Below are 7,132 nucleotides of genomic sequence, written 5' to 3'. Positions count from 1 at the left end.
CGTTATTCTCGTTATTTTTCGGAAATTGCCCACAATTTGGGCACACCAAGGTGTTCTGTTTTAATCCAGCGGGGAAAAGTCACATAGTGTCAGAATTGGGAATCTTTGATTTCTGGCGGCCATCTTGGACGCCATCTTGGTTTTTTTCGGAAAATGGGCCCCAAAAATCGGGCATACCCCAAAAATATGTTTTATCATGATATTCCCCAGCACTTTGCAAAATATCATGCTTCAGTCCGCCAAGTATCTGTTTTCATCCCTTGCCACTGTACAACACTAGCTCTGAGTAGAGACGGCGCAGCCATACACGCCACATATAACTTTTCCCCTGAAAATTGGATCAAAACATATTATTGGAAGTATTTGTTTCTTGTCGATTGCATGCTTGTACACGCATATGCACGCGCACAAGCAGACACATACACAACTAGCACACACTTAAAATTCACACACAGACACAAACACACGCACACAGACACAAAACCACGCAAGAACGCAGACACAAACGCACACACACTCCTGGCCGGTCTTGTAAATATGTGATGGAATTCCATTTATATAATATTGCAGCCATTTTAGGCAAGATCACCAACAACGGGAACCGATCTGTGGCCTGGCCCATGACACAGAAATGCTTATTAAAGATAACTCATCTTGTTTGTAAATGACTGCTCCTTCAGGTTCCTGCTTAGACTAACGCTTAGTCTCTGAATATATATAATTTTGATAGTAACAAACAAGCCCATTTTAATGAAATGGAATATTCTTGGATTATTTGCGATTTTTTCGTACATTATCCACGTACTATTCTTAGATTATACTCATTTTGTACTACAAAATAGAATAGGGAGTGAGTGAGTATGTCAATACGCCGCTTTTAGCAATATTCCAGCAATATCACAGTGGGGGACACCAGAAATGGGCTTCACTACTTGTACCCATGTAGGAAATCGAACCCGGGTCTTCGGCGTGACAAGCGAACGCTTTGACCACTAGGCTACCCAACCTCCCAAAGATTAAACTTAAGACATAATAACAATGATAATGACTTATCAAAGTAGAAGACATTAAACTTGCTTACCTGGTGAATAAACAATGTGTTTATCAGACAACCGCCGAATGATGTGGGACTATCTGTCGTCCCTAATTTATACCCATTCCAGCTCCCACAGGTAATCGCATTTACTGATTTACTGACGATGACGAAAATCAGGATTATATCATTTAGTTTGACCGAAGCATCTATGGCACATGTGCAGTGTGCGAAATAGTTTCTAGCCCACAAAATTATTCACTGCCCCGAAATTTGAATGTAACCACGGGTTTCATCAATAAGCTGCTAATATGATGAACATTTTTATCAGGCCATAATCTTGCATGATTCATAAGTGTATTATAACTTAACAAGTCGGAGAGAATGATATACATGTATTTACAAAATGACTCCATGAAAATTCACTAGCCACTCGGGCCAGTGACTATGGAGATTTACTGGCCCGACTGGATTTTTACTAGCCACAGGCTAGCGGGCCAGTGGTTATTTCGAACACTGCACGTGTGTGTAATAGATGACCAGTGGGGAGTTGGCCACGAATGCACATTTGTCACGTGCGTGATTTGACCAACCTGGACTATAAACCTACAATACAGATACATGTTTTGCACCTTGGCTCTGTTACCGTAAGACTGACTGACTGACTGACTGACTGACTGAGTTTTGGTTTTACGCCGCTTTTAGCAATATTCCAGCAACATCACGGCAGGGGACACCAGAAATGGGCTTCACACATTATACCCATGTTGGGATTCGAACCCGGGTCCTCGGTGTGACGAGCCAACGCTTTAACCGCTAGGCTACCCGACCGCCCATGGTCTCGAATATATCCGATGCTCGTCATCATTATGACCCTTTTCGGGTTTAAGATAGTGGAACGTGGTCATTAGTCTGTGGTATTTCCAACTTCCAATAACATCATTTTAATGTCATAAAATATTTGTAAACCTTCGTCCATTTTCCCCATGTTAATAGTATGGACTGCAAATACAAATCAAGTTTCAGCAAAAGCTGTCAAACCTTGTATTTACAGCGAGAAAAACACACTGAGACCAGGATTTCGTCTTTCTGTCTGCGGACCAGAGAAGATCCGGGTTAGAATTGATCTTCAGTAACCCATGTTTGTCTTACGAGGCAACTAATCGAGTGGTCATGTCATCGTATCCCAATTGCGTAGATCGATTCGCATGATGTTGATCACTGGACTGTCTGGTCCAGACTCGATTATTTACAGACCGCCGCCATATAGCTGGAATATTGCTGAGTGCGGCATAAAACTAAATTCACTCACCTTTTGTCTGCGAGCAATGTATCAGCCACGAGCGGGTGAAAATCAAATATTCTTGAATAGATTTGACTGATAGAGTGAAAAAATGAGATCCTCTCCATCATTCAGCTACTAAAAGACTGACCATGATATTTTCGGAGATTGGAGGGGTAGGGTGGCTACGAATTTGTTTGGGGATTAGCATTGTTTCCGCTATAGCTGCAATACCAGATATTTGTAAAAAGGTATTTACTGTTAGGGGGGATTCACAATACATCCGATTTTTCTTGCGTTGCGTCGTGCGTTGCGTTTTGTAAATGCGTTGCGATGCGATGCGATGCGATGCGATGCGATGAAAATAGGTCCTGAACCTATTTTTGACGCATCGCATTGGAAAACGCATGGGAATTTCTTTGATGACGGGGGCGGTAGGGTAGCCTAGTGGTTAAAGCGTTGGCTCGTCACGCCGAAGACCCGGGTTCGAATCCCCACATGGGTACAATTCGTGAAGCCCATTTCTGATGTCCCCCCGCCGTGATGTTGCTGGTATATTGCTTAAAGCGGCGCTAAAACCAAATTCAGTCAGTCAGTCCTTTGAAGACGTAATATATTTACAAGTGCTCAAGGGTGTTTCCCCACCTCGTGGCTGCAATCAGCTACGTACTCTCTTCTCTGTTTTGGCGTACAAATGTAAGTTTCCATTGATATCAGCGCATTTCATTTGATACACTTAGTGAATAAATATACAGTTGATAGTCTTATGTTTTCAGACATCACGGGTGTGAAAAAAATCTCATAAACATGGTAGAGAAATACCCTGCTCTTTATGACAAGAGGAGTAAGGATTATCGAGATATGGACGACATTAATAATATCTGGACATCAATATCTCAAGCTTTGGGTGTTACTGTACAATGGACTGTTAATACAGCTGTTTTAATGCAATTTTATAGCAACGAATACAAATCTTGACGTCATGGAAACTGTTCTTTAGAAAGGCGGAAATACCCTAAGTATTAGTGTTGGGAATTGGTTAAAATCTCATAATTGATGATTGGTTCATTACAACCGATCAATCATCGAAAATAATTGGTTAGCGCCATTTATGAAATTTGTTAATACATGTACACAAAAAAATACGGAAAAAACATGTAGTACTTTAAGGTTTTTTTGGCAAAATTTCCCATCTTTAAAGGATGACTAGTATGTTAGGAACATGAATTCCTTAGAGTCTTTAAGATATATTTAATCTTGACTTGGAACGAGCTTGTAGTGCTTATGAAATGTAACAGACAAAACCAACCTTGTGAAAATTACTGTTAATGAAAACAAGTTTTCCGGAATTGTTTGTGTTCGATTATGAGAAAACATGATCGATTGCTTGGTCGTTTAGTCACTGCGACCAATCTTCGATTATTTCAATTAATCGGACCACCACTACTAAGTATATCTGAGGATAGAGTTCCAGTTCCTTTATCAGTCGATAATAAGAACCCTCCTTGTGCCATTGAGTGATTGTACCCACCATCTCCTCTCTGAAATATCACTATTGTAGTGCAAAGAGATTACACTTGTCAGAAGTTCTTCCTCCGTTTCTTCTGCCAACTCCACCTCCTCCATCAGCGTCACGACCGCAACTAACTTGCTTAGGTCCATCTTAAATCGTGAATGAAAACGCAGTTCATAAACTGTGGAAAATCGCGTAAAGTGTGCATATAAAATGGCACGGATCAACGCATGCGTCAAATGTTTCGGTCGTAATGTGGAGCCGGCCTAAGTCTGATTAAGTTTTACGAAACCATCTTCCAAATCTTTAAGGGGCGGTGGGGTTGCCTTGGGGTTAAAGCGTCCGCTCGTCACACTGAAGACCCGGTACAATGTGTGAAGCCCATTTCTGGTGTCCCCCCCGCCGTGATATTGCTGGAGTATTGCTAAAAGCGGCGTAAAACAATACTCACTCACTACAAAACAATTTATGAGCCGATGTGCCCACACGTACGGGAACAGATAACCAGGAATTCCAATCAACTGTAGAACATTAGACATCCTTCCCATAATCTTTTCTGTGATAAAACGATGTAATGTGAAAACTGGGTTTCCCAGTGACGTGCGGGCACTGCAGGTGTCAGGTATTGGGAATGCGTCACCTAACCCTACTGTGACGTCATCAGTAATAAAATTCAATTATTTACGACAATGTGATGATATGACGACACGTCGCCTCCATTAACAAGGAAAACATTGTGGCATGTGATAGGAACAAGAGAATCTGTCATTACAATTTTCCATACATCGGTGGGGTAGCACAGTGGTTAAAGCGTTCTCTCGTCACCACCAAAACCCGGGTTCGATTCCCCACATGGGTACAATGTGTGAAGCCAATTTCTGGTGTACCCCGCCGTGATATTGCTGGAATATTGCTAAAAGCGGCGTAAAAGTAAACTCACTCACTCACAACCATACACGATGGGAATAACAAAAAAACATCTCTATCCCTGCAGCCAATTGTGATATTGCACTATCTAGTCATTACAGCCATCCGCTCGAATTTGAGTATCTAGTAGTGAGTGAGTGAGTGAGTGAGAAAGTTTTGGAAAGTTGTACAGTTTAGGCTTCAGTATAAACTTTCGGGCATAAAGATATTCAACTTAAACCATAACATCAGAAATGTTAGTAAAAAAATCTGCAAACTTATTCAGATTGTGATTGGTTTCGTTGTAAAGCACCATCAGAGATAGAAGAACACTTTCGATAGCCCGACAGTTATAGATCTTACCGACACGACCGGGTAGTGGTTGCCATGGCGACCAGCTTGTCAGTTGCACCATAAATCAGGGTTACTGATAAATGCAGAGAGACGATTTGAGTGGACGCTGTTTAAACAGTAGTTTGGAGATAAAGATATTTACGAAAGCCTAAAAGCATTATCCTATTTTTTCAACGACATTTATCACTATTTCAAATATCATTTATTTCGTTTTAAGTTTTCGATTAATTTTTGATAATTACTCGTTATTAATGTTTTTTTCTGTCACGATATGGCTGAAATATTGCCGATGTGACTTAAAATCACTCATTTTTTTTCTAGAAATGCCGTTTTTCTCTCATTTATTTCGAGGTCTTGAATTGAACCTGAAGAAAAAAAATCACAAAACGAATATATAACCGAAGTATCGCGAAAAACATCGAAATTTCGAAATCAAATCACGTAATTGAGATTAAACAAGTATTTTCCCCGGATTGTGTTGTGTGCACGAAATATAATTTTATTACCCACGTGGTCAACGTATGGGCAGTTGCATACTAATCTCGTACGTCACACGAGTGTCGTATCGCGTTGACCTGTGTCGTAACGACTTGACCTGAGATTATAACGATTTGATTGGATAACCGATGACCTCTCAATTAGGTCACATTCTGACGTAACTATTTTTTCATTCTTAACAAACACGTGAATTCATTCATTCTACAACTTAAATGCATTGTGGGAATGTAAACATTGCGTACGTTGCCGTGTCGCTGTTTAATTGTTAGTCGAACTATGACATTATATCCGTCGAAAAACATAAACGCAATGTTTCCACCGGTGATGTTAGCCGAATGAAGCAACTGCAAACCAAGAAACGGGGTGCTACTGAGTAGTTTACTGTAGGAGGCTGTACGAGGCGATGACAACTGACATGCATCGTGACGTCGGTTACCATGGAAGTGACGTCATTACGGTGTGACGTCATGCAAATATTGTACTACAGTACAACACTCTTCCGCAACCTCTTTATGAAACCGGTTTCGGTTTGAAACCAAAAAAATAACAAAAATGCGCTATTGTGTCAATTTAATGCATGTAAGAAGTGGGTAATAAATAAAATACCACACTCGGTCTCATTACATACGAATTATACGAAACTCGTGACCTTCTTATGGTATCTGACCTCGCTTTCGCTCGGTCAGATACCACAGGAAGGACACTCGTTTCGTATAATTCGTATGTAATGAGACCTCGTGTAGTATTCTCTATATATCCCCTCAGATATTCCGGCATTGTTTCGCATGACGTCACAATGACATCATGTTTGAACCTTTGTTCAGTGTAGGGTAGCACCGAATCCCCAGAAGCATGGTCAGGAAACAAACAAGGCATGAGCACACTTATTATCCAAATGTGAGAACGATGTTCCTATATTTTATATTAAATACAAAATCAATGTAAAAACGCCATAAACCGATAAGCGTCGTAAACCCTGCGCTCACTCCACCAGTCTGGCTCATCAGGTGACCGTAATATCAAATTTAACTTCCTTTTTGACAAAACGAGGAAACAGATTTCAGATGTTGATCAAATTACGTCACGTTTTGTGACATCGGACTCGCATAGAATGACGACACAACCCGTAAATTCATATTTAGAGTCAGTGTGAATTGTAATAGTAAATTCCCTGTATTCCCAAATTGGCATTCTTATCATTGACGTGCATAGCTATATAATAAATATCATCGAATGTTATTTACCCCATAAGCAACCAGGAAAGAAACTATGATTTCGAAATCAAATCACGATCGCAACTAAGACTATTTACAGCCTGCCATCAGCTTAATTGAGTAAGTGAGCACGCCTCTTTTAGCAATATTCCAGCAATAATACGGAGGGGAAGTCACATCGTACCCATGTTGGGAATCGAATCCGTGTCTTCAGCGTGGCGAGCGAACGCTTTAACCAATAGGCTACCCCTCCGCCCTTTCAAGTCAAGTATATATATCCCGTCAATGCATTTCAATGGCGGTGTTTTACATGGTATATTACTGGAATATTG

This window comes from Haliotis rubra, unplaced genomic scaffold, assembly GCF_003918875.1.
Source record: "Haliotis rubra isolate DU_JTF1 unplaced genomic scaffold, ASM391887v1 Scf100, whole genome shotgun sequence".
NCBI classification, from domain to species: domain Eukaryota; kingdom Metazoa; phylum Mollusca; class Gastropoda; order Lepetellida; family Haliotidae; genus Haliotis; species Haliotis rubra.
The sequence above is the reverse complement of the archived record's forward strand: the minus strand, read 5'-3'. Positions refer to the sequence as shown.